This window comes from Tamandua tetradactyla, chromosome 7 (assembly GCF_023851605.1).
Source record: "Tamandua tetradactyla isolate mTamTet1 chromosome 7, mTamTet1.pri, whole genome shotgun sequence".
In the NCBI taxonomy this organism is placed as follows: Eukaryota; Metazoa; Chordata; class Mammalia; order Pilosa; family Myrmecophagidae; genus Tamandua; species Tamandua tetradactyla.
The window spans coordinates 73,140,154-73,164,924 of NC_135333.1; the positions used below are offsets into that span (position 1 = coordinate 73,140,154).

Sequence of the window (24,771 nt, forward strand, 5' to 3'; positions counted from 1 at the left end):
ATATGTAATAAGTAATTCACAATATCATCACATAGTTGCATATTCATCATCATGATCATTTCTTAGAACATTTGCATCAATTCAGAAAAAGAAATAAAAAGACAACAGAAGAAAATTCATACAAACCATACCCCTTACCACTCCCTTTCATTGATCACTAGCATTTCAATCTAAATTTATTTTAACATTTGTTCCCCCTATTATTTACTTTTATTCCATATATTTTACTCATCCGTTGATAAGGTAGATAAAAGGAGCATCAGACACAAGATTTGCACAACCACACAGTCACATTGCAAAAGCTATATCATTATACAATCATCATCAAGAAACATGGCTACTGGAACACAGCTCTATATTTTCAGGCAGTTCCCTCCAGCCTCTCCATTATATCTTGACTAACAAGGTGGTATCTGTTTAATGCCTCCAGGATAAGCTCTCGAATCTGTTTGGAATCTCTCAGCCATTGACACTTTATTTTGTTTCATTTCACCCTTCCCCCTTTTAGTCGAGAAGGTTTTCTTAATCCCTTGATGCTGGGTCTCAGCTCATTCTGGAGTTTTACTCAATCCCTTGATGCTGAGTCTCAGCTCATTCTACGATTTCTGTCCCATGTTTCCAGGAAGGTCCACACTTCTGGGAGTCATGTCCCACATAGACAGGGGGAGGATGGTGAGTTGGCTTGTGTTGGCTGGAGAGAGAGGCCACATCTGAGCAACAAAAGAGGTTCTCTTGAGGGTGACTCTTAGGCCTAATTTTAAGTAGGCTTGACCTATCCTTTGTGGGGTTGTTTCATATGAACAAACCCTAAGATTGGGGGTTCAGCCTATTGCTTTGGTTGTCCCCACTGCTTGTAAGAATATCAAGAATTCAACTTGGGGAAGTTGAATTTTCCCCCTTTCTCACCATTCCCTGAAGGGGACTTTGCAAATACTTTTTAATTCGCTGTTCAAATCACTCTGGGATTTATCTGGGCATCACTCTGGACAAACCAACTTAATCTCATGCCCTAATCAAGGTTCCCTGTGCTTATGGTGTTCAATTAAGCTGTCTACATAAGTACAACATGTAATTTATAGTTACAAATAATAAGCGCATATACAGATCAGAAGAAAAAGACATCCAATCTCCATAAATGGGCAAAGCATATGAATATGCATTTCATTTACATGCGAAAGTGCAAATCAATTAAAAATATGAAAAGATGTTAATTTGCACTGATAATAAATGAGATGAAATTTAATTAAATGAAGATCACTCTTTTTAGTTCATCAGACCAGCAAAGCTATTGAGCTCCTGTATCAGAAAAGAGACACACTGAAATTAGCAAAGGTGTTCTTCAGGGGATTATTTAGGAAGGTTGAGGTATACAAATCCAAAGATTTGTTCTGTACACAAACTTCTCATACTACAATTTAAAATAAATTAATGGATCTGGGGAGTCAAAAGACTTCCTTCAAATTGCAAATGCTTAAATATATTATGTATTACATGCTAGAGAATGTTATAGTAAGTCAAAATGAGAGGAAAATGTGTATGCAACAACACTGAAAGAATTCCAATATTTACATTTTTAACAAAAAGCCATTCACTTAACAATAGTGCTCATTCTATATTGGTGAGAAACATATGATCATGTTTACAGGGAAAGGAAAAGAAAACAGAAACTCTTTATATATTTATTAAAGCTCTAAAAAATATGAAATATCTATAAATCACCTACATAATATATTATAATATATAGGCCATATAATCTGGACCATATACAACATATATAATGTAAGATGAAGTCTCTTAAATAATATAATCCATTTCTTACCAGAACGTTCATCAGTAATCTTTCTGGCTGCAAACAACACCAGCTCAGTTTTTAAATATTTGCTATTTTTCTCTCAGTAATTTCAGAAAGAAATGAAGCCAAAGAAATATGAAATTCTAACTCTGAAAATTGATGGGGACTGACAGAGCTCCCCTTTGCCAAGATCAATAGCAGCCATGAAAGGAGGCTGAGTGGTGAGGGACAGAGGCTGAATTGCCCCCTATCTATGGATTCTGAGGAAGCAACAGCACTGGCAGCAGCTGTGGTGCTGGAGGTGACAGAGGTGTTAAAGGAAAATGCTTGGACAGAAGAGATGAGTATTATTTCCAGTAAGTCTCACAATCATTTATTGTACAATACTCCCAAACAAGCAACATGCAAATGACCCAAGGAAGCCATAGAAATAGCGTTCAGGTTTTTACATGACCTAAGACTTAACAGTCTACAGAGATATTCTATCTCTGTGAGATCTTACATCACAACTCCTAGTTGCCCAGAAAGGTGTATACCTCAGTTTAATCCCATGAATACTGGACAGTTCTCTCAACCTGAAGTACCTGAAGTTGTATCTAGGTGTAAATTGCTCATTCATAATAACCTGGATGCCTGCTGTGCAGTTCTCTCTCAAGAGAGTACAAGGTATCTTCACAGTGAAGGAAACCTGCATTTTCCAGATGACCCTGGAATTTCTGTTCTACACAATCATTTCTGTCAATTTGGAGTCACAGTTGCAGTATATTGTCACCATGTAAGAGAAGGAAATAGAATCAATGGAAGTAGGACTCTAAAGCAAGGCATCAATGATAGAAAACTTCAAGGTGGTTAGCTCAATAATAAGCTATTTAAGCAGGAGTCACAGACAGCACCAGCTCAGGGTCCTCAAGGCTTTAATGTTTAGAGCATACCCAGGACCTCTAGTATTGCTTCAAATTAAGTGCTACACCTTGAATTTCACTTAGGTAGCAAAAGAGTATCTAAGTTTTCTCTGAAAATGCCCAGGTTTGATCCCATCATGGTAACTTTTGTCCCATATATCGGATGCTTGTAATATTTCTAAATCTTTGAACATAATATGTACACTCTTGCCTGTACTTAACAGTTTACTAGGAAATTCCATCTATATCACTGATCCTGGTTTCAGGGTATTTCAGTTTAATTTCATGAACCTCAACAATTCTATCAATTTTTACAATCTGGTCCATGGACAACATATTCTACATCTAATCCTTTGCCACATAACTCAATTCAACTGTGGCGTAACCATCAGCTCACTACTACTCACAACTCTACAACTATTAATAATTCATTCAACAGCTCACAGTCTTCTGCCTCTGCCCAATATAACATTCATATTATTTCAACAGGCCTAAAAAAAAAAAAAATGGGACTGAAATCAAACCTGAATTACACACTGAAAAAAACAATTCTAAATTGAGTTCCTGTGGATCTTGAACCTCCAGAAGTTCCTCTTGACTCAACAACCAGGTCTTAAATAGAAATCAGTCCACTGTTTACATAGCTGCCAGCCAGTGCAGAAGTGAATCTTAGGTCTCTAATCAGTTAATACCACAAGAGGGGATAAGCAGACCACGTGTAATCAGCTCACAATGTTCCTACCCACAAACTCAGGAGCATCTTCTGCTCCTATAAATATGTCTGGGCAAGTGTGTATGGGTCCTGCCTTTATGTTCACCATCTTCTCCAAGTCAAGCCCTGAGCAATAACTCTGCAACTTCCCCTTGAGTGGTGGCACTCAACCCAATACAAAATATACTTTCAAAATTAAAGTTTCTCCCAATCCATCCCCTGCAGCTACTCCAGGGATGTTATTCCTAAACTTTGGACTTACAAATCTTTTAAACCTTTTAAATGATGATCACTATGTAGACACAATATTCAGGACCACACTTAATGCATGCAGATAGAATAAATGAAGCACGGAAACTGAGCATGGGCTCTGATAATGCTGCCTACACACAAACTTTACTGGAACTTTTTTTTTTTAACATGGGCAGGCACCGGGAATCGAACCCGGATCCTCGGGAATGGCAGGCAAGCACTCTTACCTGCTGAGCCACCATGGCCAGCCCTTTACTGGAACATTTGAAAGATGGAATGGAAGGACTTCAATGAGAATTTGAGATTTGAAAGAAAAATTTGGGTAAACTAAAAGCCGAGGTCAATGAAATGGAGAATAACCTAACTGGATGGCACCTGAAAAGATCAAATTCCATATTCCAAATATCTTCACTCAAAGAAGTGCACATTTGAGAAGACATAAGTGACAACTCCAGATTGCCTTTCCTTAACCAATGAGTCTTATTCTCTTCATGCCCGAAGAGTATATTTTAATTCAGCACTATTCATTACTCTCATGATGATACTGGAATTGTAAATCTTGTGCCACAAAAACCCAGAGATGAATGGTCTACCATCAAAACGTCAAAGACTCAAGACACAGAGGATAATGAGGAAGCTCAGTTTAATTGCAATGCCTGTGTCTTTTTTGCACCATCTTGTAACCTTTTTTTTACATTTTGAACCTTAACTTTTTGAAATCAAACAAAATTGATTTCAAATAATTGCTGTGAAAAGTGGGAGATTACAAAACATTTCTGAGCAAAAGGCCATATGTCCGCTCTAAAACCACATCTAAAGTTCAAGAAACTATTCTGTCATCAGGGGGAAAGTTGCACTGCTATAGGGATTTTATCAAATTGAAGGTGTGACAAGATGGTGCGGTGCTGATGTTAAGTGTTAACCTGCAGGGCTAATAATATCTCGGTTTAATGCTACGGTAGTTAAATTCACAGCCCAAAAGGTAATCTGATGAAAGTCTTGGTTGCGAGTAATCACACCAGGTCCAGAGCAACCAGCATCCTGTAATGGATAATTCTCAATATATTCATTACTTAGATGCTATTTATATCTTTTGCCCCTCATCTAACTACTGAATTTTGATAGGCAACAGGAATAGCATGATAGTATTTTTACTTCAGAAACACCTTCAAAGAAAAGGAACAAGGCTTAACTACTGAAACAGCTTTCTGCTGCTTACTGCCAGTGGATAGGGGAAGAATTTCATGAATTTGTGGTACTTTGTCCTTGTCTTCCCTGGAAGCATCTCCACTCTGTGAAGATCTAAGATCTAAAGATTAAAAGGAAGCAGTATGCATTATTTGTATAAACCTGCAGTGAAATACCCAAAGTGTTTTTTCTTTGTTGTTGTTTGTTTTGGTTTTTTTTTTTTTTTCTGTACAGACATCTGGAGTCTGCTTTAAGTGATTCATTTTCTTCTTTATCATTTTCTCATATTTCTATACGTATAGTGCGACAGTCCTTTGTTAGCGAATATTCATTTTTTTCCTTTTAGCGATTAAACGTGATCATGTCTCCTTTTAAGCCTTATCTGAGAGAAGCAATACCTTAAAATTAAGCAATGTTAATTAGATGAAACCATGTACATAATAACTTTCCTTATTCTATGTTTTGCCCTCAACGTTCTGATATTCTTTGAAGCCATGAGGATTCTGCACAGTGAATTGTACAAAACATGACAAAAATTAGGTCAATGGGACGCATTTAGTGGTAGGTGACACAATAGTGTTTTTGTCTTTCACAGGGATGATTAAAACAAAAGATATTTTCAAGCCCCTGACAGAACAACAAAGGCAAGCTTGCTTCCTCTGTCTGGCACCCTGCAGAACTTTCAAATGAGATTTTTATTGCCTAAGTATATTTTCAACACCAGCGACAGCAGCCGTATCTCCAACTTTTTTCTAAACCTTGTTTGATGGCAGTAACCTATGTATTTATGAAGGCTGGACATATTTAGGACATGGGATAAAAGCTGGCAAAAAGAAAAGAAAAGCAAACAAATTGGAAGCAACCTCAAGCACCTCTTTATTCTGACCATGTATTTTTATAAGGAAGTTTTAAAAAAATCACACAATTAAAATGCATATAGCTGAATGAAATCAAGCAACAGTAATAACCACATGCATTTCAAAAGAGAGAACTCTGAAATTAAACATAAGTGCATAGAATGGGGCTAAAGGAAGTGCCGAAATGTAGCGAGACAGGATACAATGCAGACTGTCGCCTACTGTAAATGATCACGAGTGGACATTTTACAAATAAACAGGTTGTTTAGTGCCTTTTCTGGTGGCTGCTCTCTATATGAATGCTAAATAAAGCCTCGACTTCCAGGCTTTGCATTTTATACATGGGAAGAAATATAGCAATCCTGAATTTGAAAATAGACTCCAAATTCTTGCTTTTGATGCTCTTTGTCTTAAAAGAGGTCTAGTTTATCAACTTCTTCTGCAGTTCTAAGTGATGAGTGACAAATCAGTCCTTCCTTGTCTCATTAATAGAACTGAATTTGAATACATGGTGAATGAATGAATAAAATATAAATAATGGGGCTTATTGATTCTGAAGGGGGCCAGTGATATCTGCAAGATAAGGAAATATTTTATTTCATAATGTGAACTTATTTCACAATATGAATCCTTCTCCTCCTCAGCCCCACTTACCTCCTGACAACTGAAAGCTATATGTGCTTGCTTTAACAGGGTTTGTTAGAGAAGCATATATGTCCACAACTCACACTGGAGGCATTATAGGAAAAGACATCCAGCCTAGAGGATTGATGTAATGGGCCCAGATTTCAAAGACCCTTCCCTGCTGTCCAGGTTGTGCTCTCTATAAACACATGCTATGATAAAGTTTGGGATGCAAGGTGTCTGCAGGAGGGGGCAGGGGATAAAGATGGAAGGACACTGTAGGCTCAGCATGGCCTCACCACCCTGGCTCTGAAACGAGTTTCCTGTCACTTTTCCACATTAGACCCATGGCTGGGCCTTTTTTTCCACTGCCTCGCTTGGCCCGTGGAGGCAGGCTACTACTGAAAATACAAGCCCTCAGACGAAGCAGTTCTCTCAGCTGAGGCAGACCCCAAGGAAGCTGATGGTATCTTTACGTTATTGCTGTGGCTGTAAATTGACTTAATGCTAATCCATGAACTCGTGTATATTAATATAATTTCTAATAAAAAGGTGATTAAATACAATCCATATCAACACAATTCCTAAGCTTTCATACTCCCTGCACATAATTCATGCCAGGGTCAAAATTGTGTACACTGATAAGTATGAAAGCTTAGTCTTCTCTATGAACATCATTAGAATATTTCTGAATTATTTAGATCAATCTCATTTTCTCTACCAGTATCTTATTCACTTTATTACACAGAAAAGTTCCTTGTTTTATGTTCTTTGTAGAATTTCTGTTGTTAAAAAATATGTATTTACAGAAACAGCAGGATGTCACACTTCTCTTGAGGTAGTTCACATATAATTCATGCCATTATTTCTGTCAAATAATCAGTAAGCAACAAACAGCACCTCTGAACATATTCTCATCATAGGCTGGACTACACATTCCCTCAAAGCCACAGAGAAACCACCACAGCCTTGGCAGCACTAATGTTGGCTGTATCTAAAGGTCAGCGGAAAAGCCCTTTGCACACCCCTACCACTCACACACACTATTATTTTCTATTTAGTTTCCTGTGATATGTATATTCCACTTTTTTATACATTCGATTTTATTGGTCATATTTCATTCATAAGCATTTCTTCAATGTAGGAATTATACCACTTTCTTTTTCAATTCCTCAAAAACCCTGAGAACCAGCAAATATATTTTGTTGTTACTTGATAGAGCATATGAAAAGCACTGAGAAAGAAAAGTGCGTGTTTGCACATACTGTATCTTATGTCTGAAATATCTTTCTCTCTCTTTCATTTGGTTAAATTTTAAATATCCCAGAAAATTATTTTCAGATGTGAAGACTTTCTACAGCCTACCTATCTGGATGAGAACCGAATTACCTACTCTTAACACAGCCCAGGCTCAGATTTACCACTGACTTAACTTCTCTGCACTGTTATTTCCATGTCCTGTTCACGCATATTTTGCAAGTGTCTCGATGGACTATGGCTTGGTTATATTTGTAACTAACACATTAACTGGTCATATATGTTAACTTAATAAATGTGAGTTAAGTGTATAAATAAATAGCCCTAGAATTTATGCTGTTTACTAGAACTTTTATTTATTCTGTACTACAGAGAGAAAAGCACAAATGATATTTAAAATATTACTAGTTAAGTATCTCATTTTTATTTTTTCTGACAGCCTAAAAGGAATGAACATAAAGAGAAGTCTTTGTAAAACCCATGTAAAATATGAACACTCAGAACCTAATACCTTTAAAATAAAACATTTACAAACAAGAAAATGATTGATACATTTGCTTTCTCTACTTTTCTACTTTTTCTCTTTTTTATAACAGCTCTCTTCAATTCTAGATTCAGCAACAAGCACTCCAAACTAAACACTGCTTATATGAAATTACAGTTAAATCACCGAATGCAGTTAAGAAGTGTTATTACAGTGGAGTATGGCTTAATATGAAGTAATTGCAAACAGATCCATTCATTCCTGTTTTTAAGGGGGAAAATGGGGTGGGCCACAACGGCTCACCAGGCAGAGTTCTTGCCTGCCATGCTGGAGACCTGGGTTTGATTCCCAGTGCCTGCCCATGCAAAAAAAAAGTAATTGAATTCTTAAACTTTATATAGTCGCTTAACTACCAATTCACTTTCACTATCTAGACATTACCTTATGATTACACATACAATCAGAACAAGGAAAATTACTGAAATAAAGAGGGATATTCTATAATGTTAAGGAGGTCACTTCTCCATGAAGGCATAAAATTCCTTCCTGTATATGCGTGAAACAGCAGAACATAAAATAGGTGAAGCAAAAACTCATAGGAAAATGAGACAAATAGACAAATTCATTACTATAGCTGTATAGTTTAACAAATTTTTTCCAGTAATTGACAGATTGAGCAGGAAGAAAATCAGTAAGGTTATAATTGATCCGATAGCACTATCAAATCAATTTGATAAAATTGACATGTATAGAATACTTTGCCCAACAGCAGAATACAATTCTTCTCCAGTTGGCATGGAACATTCATCAAGATAGACTACACTTGGTTACATAAAACATACCTTATCAAATTTTAAAAATAGAAATCATATAAAATGTGTTCAAAGACCACAATGGAATTAAACTGGACACCAATAAATGAAAGAGAGCTGGAAAATCTCAAAATATTTGTGGATTAAACAACACCCTTCCAAAATAACACATAGATCAAGGAAGAAATCAGAAGAAAAATTTAAAATATTTTAAACGAAATCTTTTTCTGGGAGAGACTGTGAAAAATTGGTATCATTTCTTCCTTAAATGTTTGGTAGACGTCACCAGTAAAGCCAGCTATTTTCTTTGTTTTTAAGACTATTAATTAGTCATTTAATTCATTAATAGTCCTCTTCATATGATTTATTTCTCATGTGGGTTTTGGTAGTTTGTATCTTTCAAGAAATTGGTTCATTTCATCTAAGTTATCATAAAATTTGTGAACAGTTTATAATGTCTTGAATCTTTTTAATGTCCATGGAATTAGTAATATTTTCACTTTCATTTCTGAAATTGGTAATTTGTGTCTTCTCTCTTCTTTTCTTGGTTAGCTTGGCTATAAATTTACCAATTTTACTGATCCTTTTTAAAAATCAATTTTATATTTCATTGATTTTCGTTATTGCTTTCCTTTTCTTCAATTTCATCAATTACTTTTCCAATTTTTTTTCTTCTGTTCATTTTAGACTTAATTGCTTTTCTTCCTCTAACTTCTCGAGATAGAAGCTTGGGTTATTGATTTTAGATGCTTCTACTTTTCTAACATGCATTTAATGCTATAAATTTCCCTCCATGTACTACCCTGGTGCATCTCACAAATTTTGATATTGCATTTTCATTTAAATTTAGTTCAAAATATTTTAAATTTCTTTTGAGATTTCTTCTTTGACCTGTGTGCTTTTAGAAGTCTATCATTTGCACTTCAATTTGGGGGGGATTTTTCCTGCTATCTTTTTGTTATAAATTTCTAATTTAATTCATTGTGATCTGAGAGCATAATTTGTGTGGTTTCTATTCTATCAAATCTATCAAGGTGTGTTTTATGGCCCAGGATGTAATCTATTTTGGTGATGATCCATGTAACTTGAGAAGAATACATATTCTATAGTGGTTGGATGAAGTATTTCTATAAATGTCAATTAGATCTAGTTGATTGATCACTAACTTATCCTTACTGATCACTAGAATATCCTTACTGATTTTCTGCCTGCTGAATCTGTCAATTACCCATAGAAGAGTTTTGAAGTCTCTAAATTTAATATTGTAATTGTCTATATGTCCTTGTAGTTTTATTGGTTTTTGCCTTAGGCACCTTGATGTATTGTTTTTAAAACATACACCTTAAGGATTATTATGCCTTCCTGTGGAATTGATATCTTTATTATTAGTTAACACACCTCTTTATCCCTGGTAATTGTGGTTTTCATTTGCATTTCCCTGATGGCTAATGATGTTGGGTGTCTTTTCATGTGCTTTCTGGCCATTTGTATATCTTCTTTGGAGAGCTATTTGTTCAAGTCTTTTACACATTTAAAATGTTGTTGTTTGTCCTTTTGCTGTTAAGTTGAAGGACTTCTTCATATATTCTGGATACTAATCCTTTATCAGATATGTGGTTTCCAAATATTTTCTCCCATTGAGTAGGTTGTCATTCTATTTTCATGATAAAGTCATTCAAGGTGCAGAAGTTTTAAATTTTGATGAGGTCCCATTCATCTATTTTTTCTTTTGTTGCTTGTGCTTTGGTTGTAAAGTCTAAGAACCACTGCTTAGTGCAAGGTCAAAGATGCTTCCCTACATTATCTTCTAGGAGTTTGATAGTTCTTAAGCCCTTACAGTAAGGTATTTTGTCCACTTTGAATTGATTTTTGTATATAATATGAAGTAGGGTCCTCCTTTGTTTTTACAAATGGAAATCCAATTTTCTCATTACCAATTGTTGAAGAGAATACTTTTCCCAATTTAATGCTCTTTGCCACCTTATCAGAAATCAGTTGGCCGTAAGTATGGAAGTTGATTTCTGAGTTCTCCATTCTATTCCACTGCTCTGTAAGTCTGTCCTTATGCCAATATTATGCTGTTTTCATTATGTGGCTTTGTAATAAGTTTTAAGATCAGGAAGTGTGGGTCCTCCAACTTGTTCTTATTTTGCAAAATGGATTTAGCTATGTTAGGTCCCTTACTCATCCATATATATTTAATGGTTGGTTTTTCCATTTCTGCAAAGAAGACTGTCGGAATTTTGATTAGGATCATACTGAATCTATAAATTGCTTTGGGTAGTGCCGACATCTAAACAATATTTAGTCCACCAACTCATGAACACAGAATGTCCTTCCATTTATTTAGGTCTTCTTTGATTATTATTGATATAGTTCAAATAGTATCTAATATATTTGCAACTGTTTATTTTTTGTTGTTGCAGCTGTTCTTTATTTATTTATGTTTTGTCTTCTCTGGTTTTAATTGAACATTTCGTATGATTCTGTTTTTTCTCCTCTCTTAGCACATCTATTATCTTTTTGTAAATTCTTTTAGGGGTTATCTTAGGCTTTGCTAATAAACTTACAGTTAATCTAAACCCACTTTGAAATAACACTGTACCATTTATTGGGTACCTCCATTGGGCAGTCCAGGACCATTTACAATAGAGTATTCCCAATTCTTCCATCTTACTGTTTATAACAATTTTGTCATATATTTCACTTATCCATAAGCTATACTAATTCAACATATCATTTATTAATATTGTTAAAAACTATTATTTCTACAGCCTGATTAACTTTGGTATATTCATTTAAATACGTATAACAAAAATTATAACCCTAACATTCCATCATGTATTTTGTGGGTAAAGAGCAATTATGCTGTCAGGAAGACATTTTTCTAGTAAACAGAAAATTAGCCAAGAGAATGTCAAATTTTAAACTGTTTAATTTAACAAAACAAATAAAAAAAGAATCATGGACCAGCCTTTTGTGACTACTTTATTTAAACATTCTATCCCATCTTTGACACTATAAAACACCCTTCATTGCTTTATTTTTCTTACTAGCACTTATGGTCATCTAGTATAAATATAATTTACTCATTCACTGTCTGTTTTAGTTTGTTGATACTGCCAGAAATGGGTTGACCTTTATAAAGGGAACTTTACAGTTCCAAGGTCATAAAATGTTCAATGATTTCTTGTTTCAAACAGCTTCGCTAGGGGCATTTTCTTTCTGCCTCTCCAAACATCTGTGTTTGTGTCAGTTCTGAAGCTCTTTCCAAAATGGTTTCCTCTTAACCATTTTGGACTCCAGTTAAGCAACCCACCTTGAATAGGGAGACACATCTCCATGGAAACAACTTAATCAAAGAGATCTCACTCAACAATATTGAATCAGTATTAAAGAACATGGCTTTTCTGGGGTACGCAACAGCTTCAGACCAGCACAGAGTCTGTCTTCTTCCCACTATAATGGAAACTCTATGGGCAGGTATTTTTCTTGTTTTGTCCATCACTATTTCCTCAGAACCTAGAAGAATGCCTGGCATAATGGAGATGCTCAGTAAATACTGAATGAATGAAGGAATGAAAAATATGTTCTTGAAAATTAACCAAACCTGCATATAGTATATAGCCTTAGCCACAGCAACACATAAATGAAAATCTAACCAGTTGGTGGTCTTGTTTTAGCCCATCTGAATTTAGCACACCTGTTAGAGAATTCTTCTCTGGCCACCCTCCCCTATAAACCTCACTTATTTAGATGAGGCTATTACCCTAATCATGAACATTTAATCTCATGTAAATATGTAAACAATGATAGGCAGAGCCCCTACCAATTTAATTGACCCAGTGCTGAATGCAAGGTAGATGACGTGCAATCTTATTTGAGGACAACACTATGTGCTCCTATTAACAACTGAAATTGCACTAAGCCACACAAACTTACCTTCAAGGAACACAGAGAACACCAGCAGCAGAGAGAGCCTGATAGGACTGTAAGGAAATCAAGCAGCTCCCTCTATTACAACCTTCCCCTCCTCTGACTCCAGACAGTATTTCCTGCACTTAGATTTGACTCAAATTTCCAGTAGATTTTTATTCAGCAAGAGAACCCCTCCCACCCTAAACACTTACCCCTACAATCCACACTGATTGCAACTCTCCAACTCCACCAGAAGTTTCCAAATAGACCTCCTAGTATTAACCACCATAGGACCTCTAATTTCTCAGGCAATAGGAATAGCGTGTTGCAGGACACTACCCTGACAATTAAAATCAAGAGATAGCATGTCCAAACAGTTTCCCATACAAATTAACCAAACAGCTAAAGCTCAGAACTCTTGGTCAAATTTCAATGTACTTAAGGAGCCTTGGGTGTTAGATAATTGCATACAAAGCCCTAGATTACTTCTTGGCTGCTGAAGGAGGGGTCTGTGCACTCACTAACATATCTTCCTACATATGAGTAGATAGAACACTCCAAGTTTTGCAGATAATCAGGGACATGTACTAAAGAGGCCATAAGGTCGAAAAGATTGACTGAACAGATTGAACAAATATTATTTAACTGTGAAAAGGAATTAAATTCTGGTACATATGACAACATGGATAAACTCTGAAAACATCACATTGAGTGAAATAAGCCAGACACAAAAGGACAAATATTGTTTGATTTCACTGATATGAAATAAGTAGAATAACAAATTCATAGTCAGAAAATAGAATACAGGTTACCAGGCATCACGGTGGTGATCAGAATGGGGAGTTAATGCTTAATTCTGCAGAATTTCTGTTTGGGGTGATGGAAAATTTTGGTCATGGATGGTGGTGATGATAACACAACATTGTGAATGTAATTAGCAACACTCAATTATATATTTGAACATGGTTAAAAGGGTAAATTTTAGATTGTATATATGTTAGTAGAATAAAAAATTAAACAAAAAACAACATAGGACTGTACAATAGAAACAGTGAAACCTAATATGAACTATGGACTATATTTAATAATGCAACTGATAATAATATTTTTTCCTCAATTTTAACAAAAGTACCCCATCAATGTAATATGTTAATAATGGGGGTAGGAATATATGGGAATTCTGCCTTATCCTTATGACTTTTCTGTAAACCTACAACTTCTCTAATAAAAAAAGAAATTAATAAAGCTTTTAGAAATTTAATGAAGGGAAGAATTTATGTTTTTTGGTCTATTTGCCTGGCTTTTCCACACCTAACAGGTAGACTGGCAATAAATAATCATTGAAAGTCTAGCTTGATTGCTTATAGGATCCCAGGTTGTTACGATGCTTTATTGCTTGCTCTAGACTCAGGCATTATGAAATAACACACATCTCAGATTATAAAACAACACAGGGCCAGGGGATGCACTACTATATAAAGAGCCAAAGGTAACCCTTGTGTCTGGCTTTGTGTTTACTTCTCCCCAGCAGACTAGGAAGCAAACTGAAATTCTTACAATTCAATTGCTTTTAAAATGGCTCAAATATAAGAAATTTTTAACCATTTAATGTTGACCTGCTTGGCATATACCTGGCAAAATTTCACTCAACATCAGCTAGCCACCAGTAAGTTAAAATCCTGATACTGTAAAGACCTGGAGCTGCTTTGACCCTTCTTTGATCTCTGACCCAGTGTCTCATCACTGTACTGCTGAGAGATGTCACCTAGACAACAAGCCCTTGCTACCTTTCCCTGCTCGCCTGCTCCACTTTCCCTTCTGGGTGGTCCCTTCCACAGCACACTCTGGAAGGTCTCCACTAAGGAACTGCCCCTCCCGTGCAACCTGTTCAGGTACTGCTGAAATAAAGCTTATGTCTTCCTGCCATCTAGTGGTCAAATCTTTTCCTGATTCATTCTGAAATTCTAGAATTCACAGTGAGATCATTAAAAGCTAGTATTCATTTCATTATTAAGTCATTAAAAATATATATTGTGTAACTAACTCCAGGCGGTGTGCAAAATAGTAGAAATACATTAAGAATCAGGAAGAAAAAGCTGAAATTTAATATGACCCTGTTTATATAAACTTTACTTAAATATGTACAAGAGATACATATATTTATTAATATTTTACAGTAGCCTAACTGGAGATACCCAAGCCTGATGTATTACTAGCTAAGAAGAATCATAAAACTGAAAATAGAAACCAAAACGAGATCTGGGTGATTTAGAATTAAGAAAGTTGAACAGTAAAATTAAGGAACATGGCACATATATTACCATGTTTTTGAAGGTTCTGTGTTTTTACCTCTGCCGACTAGAAGATTTTGAAAATTTTAACTCTGAATATGTCACCCTTCTTTACTTTATAACTACAATATATAGAAGATGTAAATGTTGCTTTTCTTTTGTTCTTTTTTTGTGTGTGTGTGTACAGAGATTTATTTTGAAGGAATTGGGTCACCTAATTGTGGGGGCTGGGATGTCTGAGACTCACCGGGCAACTGGGCAGGATGGAAATTCCAGTAAGAGTTAATGATGTGGTGTTTACCCCACAATCTACAGGGGTGACCAGTAAGCTGGATGCTGAGAGAGGAGCAGCGGGTGAAGAGTGCCTTCTTCCGGAAACCACAGTTCCTGCTCTTTAGGCAGGCAACGTGTGTGTTCCAAAATGACCAAGACTGTCTTCTTTTCAGAACTTTTCTTTGTTGATAATCCCACCCAGGAAAACCAAATGTGATGCTGGAGAAAGTTATAGGCTCATGGTTTCCTTGGATCAGAAGTCCTGGCCCAGTGTGGTTCAGCTCGTTTTCTGCTTGGTCTCATCAGAATGAAATCAAGGAGTGGGCAGGGCTGTGTTTCTTCCCAGAGGCTCTAGAGAGAATCTTTTTCCAGACTTTGTTGGTTGATGGTAGAATGTGGTGGTAGACCCGAGACCTCGGTTCCTTCCTGATTGTGTTCAGCTTCTAGGTGTGTTCACATCCCTTGTTGTGTGGCTCAACCATGGGTTGAGTGTCACCTGTGCTTTGACTCTCTGTCCTCTCTCTCCTCTACCCCTACCTCTCTCTTCTGCCACGTTTCTCTGACTTAAATGTTGCTTTTCAAACCATGAATATATATAAAGTAAAGGACTGGGAATTGAGATGACAGTAAACTAATAAATATTTTATTTAGTTAGATTTTATGTCTAATTTTTATATACTACCATGCTTCCCTATCTTTTTCTTTTTTGAAGCTTTACCATAGCCTTTTGCTGCCCCTCCATTTTTTATCATCTTATTCACACCTTAAAAGTTCCTTTAGCTCCCTATATAACTTTTAAGTCAGAAGTTGACTTTTAGAAGTTGGAAAGAATTTAGATAATATAAGAAGGTAAAAGAAACAGTTTGAACCCAACAGATAAAAATAATAGCTCTGAACAACAGAGAAACTATTTGACCTCTTGATCAATAGAACAACTACATTGGCTAATTTCCCTCTTTAAAATGCAAAGAAATCTTACTTGTCCCTTATGTCTTGAGAGTATTGATATTTTCTAAATATCAGGGTAAATCTACCCATATAATATTAATATTTAAAAACAAACCCAAATTAAGCACAATTTAACTTTCACTTGAAACAGTGCAATTTTAAAAAACAACAGCTCCTCATGTGATGGTTGGGTTCCGGTGTCAACCTGATGAAGTGATGATGTCACTTGGTCTGGTCAGGAAAGCACTAGTCTGACCATTGCTGCAAAGACACTTCGTGGCTGGTTGATAAACCAGAAGGCCAGCTTATTAAATCATCATCAGTTAATTGCATCTGTGGCTGATCACATCTGCAGTCAACTAAGGCATGTATCCCCTTAATGAGATAATCCAATCAATGGAAGCCTTTTAGGGAAGAGGGATTTATTCACTGCTTCTTCAGCCAGCAAGTCTTGCCTGTGGAGTCTGTCCAGACCTGTCATTGGACCTGCCAGTTTCACAGCCTGCCTTGTAGATTTTGGACTCTTCCATCCCCACAGCCGCATGATACAACTTTATAAATCTCATATTTATAGATATCTCCTGTTGGTTCTATTTCTCTAGAGAACCCTGACTAGTACACTCTGTGAACTTTATCATACTATTCCAACTCCCAACCCTCTTGTATTTATGAAACATACCTTAATAATTGTAATGTATCTACATTTCTATGTAGAATGAGTAGTATAATCTGTCATCTGGATGGATGGTCAAGCATTTTATTAATGCTATATTATATCACTATATTTTAATAGATTTCAATGTTTAAGTTTATGGTATCTTAAAATAAATAATCATTTTACAAGTGACTTTATGTCAATTTACTCTGTAATACAATGTGATCAAACCAAAAATAAGGCTCTTTTCATACATAAAATACAAAATTTTCAAATTTTAATCAATTTTTAGATCTGCTGTTTAACTCTATCATTTTGGCTTTATTTGGCTATCTACTTTGTTCACATAGTCTCAACATAGTGCAAAATAAAATTAATATTGCCTAAGATAATAAATTTATTATAGAAACTGAAAGAGGAGACAATGGTAGCATGTTCCTACTTCATACTTCTGAGAATTTTACTAATTTACTAGTTTCAAATTTTTTCTCATTCCCAATGATGTCATGAGACTAGGACATGAGACTAGGACAGGCTGAGAGGTGATTTAAAAGCAAATAATTGAAGAACTGATGATAAACGTATTCTCTCTAACAGTGCCAACACATGAGTCTGTATCTTGACTTGTTAAAATGGAAGTCCAAGAAATAAGGTGGGTTCTACATGCAGATGATAATCAGCAGGGATTGGGTACGAATATTATTAGCAAAAGTTGCTTGTTACAGTTTTTTCTTTCTTTAAATTCTAAGAGGAAACAAAACTCTTACTATTGTTGCAAATATATTTCAGTTGAAATATTTACTCATCTATACTAACCAGCAGACTACTATTTTCAGATATAACAGACTTTTTCGTTTACATACGTGAGATATCAATGATATTATCTTCTTACCAAAGCATTAAAACCATTTAAGTCTTAACCTACCTAAGCAGTAGAAAATGAAATAAAATGAGTAGACCACTGTGACCAAGTGATTAGAAAGCTTGTGATTAGATGCCCAGTGATTGGAAGGGCTGTTGTGTGACCAGTGGATCAATGGAGCAGTCTTCCCCACACCATCTCCTTCACAAGCTATGGCCCCAATCTCTCCTCACTCTTTCGCAATTCAGCACCTTGGGAGAAAAATTATCTACACTTGCTTTCTCTATTTCCTCACTGCCTACTTACTTCATAAACCATTGAAAACTGCCTTTTGTTATTTTACCATGCCACTAAAACTGATAATAGTGAGGTCACAAATCATGTCTCCAGAGCTAAATTTAATGAGCATTCTTTAGCATGAGCCATATTTATCACTCCATCATTCTTGAAATAATGTTTTTCACAGATATCCCTCTTTTAATTTTTACACTCTAGCTGATATCCCTCAGTCTCCTCCAATTTTTTTTACCCATATCCGCAATTTCAAGATGACTATTGCTCAGATTTGGTGCTAGGTCTCCTCAAGCTATACATCATCCTGGTACTCTACTAATAAAGAGTAATTATCATGTATATTTTGCTGACTTGTATACATGAAGATGAAGAAGGAAAAATGACCATAATTAAGAACACTCAGAATTAAAAATAATAATAATGAAATAAAATAAACCTATATATTATTAAATTTAGGTAAGAATAAAAAACAAACAGCAAAAATGTAATCACTATGATGTATTGTGTCTACTTTAATATGTATACTAGTTAACAAGAATTAAGTGCTTCAATAAATTGAATATAAAGTAAGATCAAAACAACTGAAAGTATTTATTTCAATGCACAGACATTGTCACCTACTCCAATAATTAAAAGTACTCTAAAAATAGAATAGAATACAAGATTATTTTAAATACTGGGGAATAAAGACCTTCCTAAATATTACATGAATTCCAGGAGTTGTCATTCATTTTAATCTATATGACAAAAATCACTATAAACCAAGTTAAAAAATAGACTAGGTAAAAATATTTTTCAAATACATAAATCAAAAAGACATAAAGTAATTTCTGTAATGATTAAAAAGCAAACAAACAAATAGAACAATCAATGAATATAAAAAAAAAAACAGCCATTCAAAGAAGAATGTGTGACCAATAAACAATGGAAAAATTATGCTCGCTCACAGGTTACTCTGAAGAAGGAAGAGGAATTAGGAGAAGAGACTGTAGAGTTTGTTTTTATTCAGTATACTTCTACATTCTTTTTTTTCTTTTTCAATCATTCTTACATCATTTGTGAAAATTTTTAAAACCACAAAGTGTTAAAATGGAAGTCCAAGAAATGAGGTGGGTTCTACATGCAGATGATAATGTACTTCCCAGCAGAGGGCTAATGAATGTAAGTAGGCCATGCTATAGTCCTGAGTTCGGAATTTACACTGCCTGAATATCAATTAAAAAAAAATAGATTGGCCGTTCCTTCACAAAGTGTTTAAGTTTTATGATATGATGCAAAGGAATCCAGCCATAATAGAGGAAGAAATCATACTATTAGTAATTCCTGGGTCATAACATTTATTTTTCCACCAACATAAATTCCAATTGAAACTTGAGTAAAAACTCATAGAAGTTTCAAGTCAATCCCCTTCCCATGCAGATGAAACTCTAAGACACTCCAAAGGTCTACATAGAACTGTAAGTTCTCTCACAGTTACCCTCACAAATGGAGCAATGCTAAGGACACCTGTGCTTTGCAGGTAAAAATTAGATACACCAGATCATTCATCATTTCACTGATCTTCACTCCATTCGAGATCAGAGTTAACATAATTCTTCCCACAAATAAAAAATAAAAACTGCCTGGTGAAAAGAGTGGCAATCGCTTTGGGTCCTGAGGTATAAGAAAGAGCTGTTTATATTTGAACCCTGTAGAGCCCAGATTCCTTGCTGTATGTGCTTTGCCCAAATTTTTGTTCAGAAAAGTTGTGTTACATTTTTGTCATACTAAATTGCTTAGCATGCTTTTTGGCTTTCTTATCCTTCACTAACTTCTCATCCCGTCATTCACTGTCTTTAGAGAAAACTATATTTAAACGTTAAGACTAATGGTTTGCTGTTAGGATGCCTTCAGGGGGTCAGAGACAGTTTGCCTTTCAGCCAGTACCACCAGTCTTGTACTCAGAAGTGTACTTTTCCAACTCAGTCTTCTCTCTGACAGGAATAAGGAGTTAAAGATGGGGAAGAAAAAAATAAAAACTGAGCCTAATGGTCAGATATATTTTTAGCAGATAAATTACTACAGCCAGAAAAGAAGGGTATTATATATGAAGCTATTTCTCTGTCTCTCTACTCAACAAACATTTCTTGAGCACAAGTATATGCAAGGTACTGGAATGCAGAACAAAGCAAAATCACCTCAGGGTGTTTGCACTCTGAGGGGATGACAGATTTGTGGGGCACAGAAGAGGGGTTTCAACCTCAGACAAGGAGAGTAAGAGTTTGCCCAGGAAAGCTATTAGGATGTGGTAATATTTAAGCTGAGTCTCAAACAGGTCACACACAATCTGTGGAGGGAAAGTGTCTACCTTGCTTTCCATTATAAATCCAGCCACTTCATGGAACCCTCTACATGATTTAGGAATTAAAGAAATACATGCAAGAATGAATAACCTAATCACCTAACATTGAAGCAAGAATTTTATCAGGTAAAGAACAGAATTAAGGGTGTGTCAGGCAAAAGCTATAGCACATACAAAGTTAGAGAGGTATGAAATAGCATGCTTCGAATGAATAAATGCAATTTGGACCATATGGTATACCTGAAAAATTTTAATACAGCAAAGAAAAGAGCTTACTATAGTAGTATAGTACAAAGAGGACCAAATTCAGAGCAGGTAGCCTAGGTCTCAGCTTATCTCTGCCATTAATAGTTGTATGAGTTTCTTAGTTTATTCAGCAGCTTTAAAATGAAACGTTTAAACCATCTGATCTCCAACATCTTTTATAGCTCTAAAGTTCTATGATTCTACGGTTCATTTGCTTTTTAAAAATGGAAAAAAATACATTGTACTAAGTCTAACTGATTTTCAAATTAATTCTTGGTAATTTATACTTGTGTACGACTTAGGACATACTTTGTTAGAAAGTGTATTAAAAATACATATAGCATAGCACTGTATAAATATTTGAATTAGACCATGGGACAAATTATTGAAACCCAAAATTTCTAGGCTCCCTCTGTATAATCCAAAATTTAGGAAAATTAATTGATATCCATATTGATAAATGCAAAAAGCATTTAATAAGCAACATCCAAGTACTTTATGTTGTGTGCTCTGGAGAAAACAAAGATGAATCATCCCTGATTTAGAAAGAAATTATATTCTACATTTGACATACAATGATAGAGGCCACTAGAAAAAGTGATTTAGTAATGTAGAGGAGAAATTCCAATTTAGGAGATCAAGAATGGCTTCACAGAGAAGGCGAATTTCAACTGGGAGTATAAAAGGAAAAGTACAGAAACACAGGAATCTGCAGTGCTTTGCTGATGCTAAGGATGTTTTATGAAACAAAACCTGATCCATTAGGGTTGCTGTTGAGGTCAGAACACCCTGCTGTCTGCAATTTATCTGAACAACTCATCCCTTAGTCAATGAAAAATTGACTAGAGGGATAGCCTAGTCAATTATGAACACAGGCATATCTCATTTTATTGTGTTCATTTGTATACAGTTTGCAGATGAAACATTAAAAGCAGTGGGTTCTCTGCCTGATGCACTCAAATGACTGATTCCTGAGACATCAGAGTTTCAAAGAGAGAAAGAGTTTATTGCTAGGTGCAGAGCTGGAGATTATATGGCCTATCAGCCTAAAAACTTGTCTCCTGAACTGTAGTAACGCTGATAGTTTTACAGTATCAAAAAATGAGAAGGTTTTAGGATAATGAGTGCAATGGCTCTAGATGATGTAATTAGAGGTGATTTAATTATTAAGTGTGTGCAAATTCATTACATCCTTAGCAAGATAGTTTAGGAAATGGAATGGGTTAGTTCTGGGCTGACTCCAGTTCCTTCATTAATAAACATTGGAGGATGTCTTTTGTGTTCCTAAAACTCTAAAGTTAAAAAACAGAATTGGGTACAAATGAGGACCAGTCACAAGGTATTTACAATCACAGATAAAGACTATATAGTTATACAATCATTATCAAAGATCAAGACAACTGGATTACAAGTAATAAAACCCTAAAGGACATAGTATTCCACATAATGGAACTTTTAAATTATTTTTGTAATTATTTATTTATTTTTGCTTGGGCAGGCACCGGGAATCGAACCCTGGTCTCCGACATGGCAGGCGAGAACTCTGCCTGCTGAGTCACCGTGGCCTGCCCTTGATGGAATTTTAAACATGACATTCCAAAACAGGAAAACGCCCATGATGGCTTTGTGAGATGGCCTTTTGTTCAGATACCTTGCCATTTGCTTCCTAGGACACTTAAGCCTTATCACCAAAGCTTAAAACTTCATCTGTAGCCAAAATATAACTAATACTTCCTGTAATTCCCAATACCAAGGGAGCCCTTTTCCACTTGATTTGCAAAGGTAAATCATTGTCATTTCACAAATGTGTTACTTTCAGGTGTTCTAGAAATTTTTCATTTTGGATGCATAAAAGATGAAAAATGAAATGTTCAAGCTTATTACCTGTTCATCCTTATCCTCTGTCTCCACAATATAGGGGTTCAATACAGAAATTTCTACTTTCTTCAAGGTTTTTATCTCTGGGAGAAAAATAGTGGCTTTCTCTCCACAGCAGGGCCATTTGTTTCTGTGTCACTGCACTTTTCTTATGAAAATAAATAAATAAAAATTAGTTTTATTCTGTCCCTAGAAGGTTTTTGTACCTGGAAGTTGTGATCCAGATACCCTCCCTAGGCCTACAACATTATTGCTCATCCTGAAATCTGAGGACATAGTGGCTGCCTCAGAAATAATATATTTGCTGCTGGGAGGGAAAGTGTAGTTTTCTTTTTATGCAAAGCTTTCTCCAAGATGCCCTGGGTACCACAGCAAAAGGAAGTGCAAAAGGAAGAAACATTTAAGTACTTACCAAATTTATTACTCTTTTCATTTAAAAAACCTATATTAACCCTTTTCCTCCAGGTCTTCTCTAACTTCATAGAAGCACAATAATTATTTGTTTAAAGAAAGAAAACAATCCAGTTTTCCCTTCTCCTACTCATTGAATTTTTCTTTTTTTGCATGGCCAAGGCACCGGGAATTGAATCTGTGTCTCCAGCATGGCAGGCGAGAATTCTGCCACTGAGCCACTGAACCACCAAACCACCACCCTAGAATTTCATTTACTTATTTATTTATTTTATTTTATTTTTGCATGGCAGGCACTGGAAATAGAACATTGGTCTCCCGCATGGGAGGCAAGAACTCTGCCTGCTGAGCTACTATGACACGCCTTTTTTTTTTCTACTCATTGAATTTTGATCTCTGAAAAGTATAGGAAGAAAATGTATGTTACTAAAAAGTCATCCTCAGTGTTATTTTTACAGAGGCAAAACCAAGATAATTGAATTATACTTTAGCAGGAAGCTTTTAAGTCAATTGTAAGCGATGGGCAATATGGACAAAAGATGAAAGTCCTACCCCACAGTGCTTATTCAAAATTGAGAAATAAATATGGATATGATTCCTCTTGAATTGAACATTTCATATGATAATTTATAGAAACTCCAGGGGGGTTCTAGGATTTTCGGGTTGCTCATGACTTTAAGAGACAGGATGAATTGCTCTTGAAGTTCTGTGTTTTGAAGTTCCCCCAATAGAGTAAGTCAGGGGCTAGAATCCATTTTAAGCAAGTTTAATTTTCCATTAGCAGACTCATACATACATCAGCAGAGATTTGCGAAAGCTCAATGGCTAACATTGGCCTATGATCAAATATGCACCTCTTACTAAATAATTATACTATACCATAAATTAAATAGACAAAAGAGCCCATCTGCTATTGATCTGGCTCTAAATGAGCTTAGAAAATCATTTCATTTCTGCTATTATTTGCAAAATCAATTAGCTAATGGCCTTATGAATGGAAGTTACTAAAGTCTGATCAGGTAGAACTGCAATCACTTTGAATGAAAAATAGCTCTACCACACAGTTTTTGTAAATCATTAGCTCTCTGGTAATGGAGATTGCCTGGCAATAACTTGTTAAACTAATTTTTAATCACTAATGTTTATTTTTACTCTATACCTGAGCTTAAGTGGTTCTTTGAAAGCATATATTTTTATATGGATAACGGAGTTCTCATATTCCTGGTTTCATTATCCAGGATTCTATGATATTTGTAAGAAGTTTGGAAGTCAGAAATTCACGAATATAAGAGAGTTAGGTTAACAGGTGAATTATAATGCTGTTAAACTGAGATTTCAACTTTACTTTCCACATGAAGAGAATATATATAATATTTAAAAACAAGAAAAAATTTAATTTGTTCTCCCATGGTTTTAATCTTGTTTCATTTACCTTAGAAATTATGTGCTTAAGATTCTAACTCTTAAAAAGCACATACATATTGCTTTCTTGTTATTTTATTTTATTTTTTTTTTAGAGAGGGGAAGGGCAGTGAGTTTGCTTGTCATGTTGGCTGAGAGACTGAGAGAGAGGCCACATCTGAGCAACAAAAAAGTTCTCTGGGGGTGACTCTTAGGCTTCATTTTAAGTAGTCTTAGCCTATTCTTTGCGGGTAAAAGTTTCAAATGAACAAACCCCAAGATTGAGGGCTAGGACTATTGATTTGGATGTCCCCAATACTTGAGAGAATATCAGGAATTCTCCACATGGGGAAATTGAATTTTCCGCCTTTCT

General features: G+C 35.4%; 1 pseudogene; it reads left to right on the forward strand.

Annotated features, from left to right (window-relative positions):
- Positions 1-2,342: 2,342 nt before the first annotated feature.
- LOC143690500 (TGF-beta-activated kinase 1 and MAP3K7-binding protein 2 pseudogene) lies at positions 2,343-3,254 on the forward strand (annotated as a pseudogene).
- Positions 3,255-24,771: the final 21,517 nt, after the last annotated feature.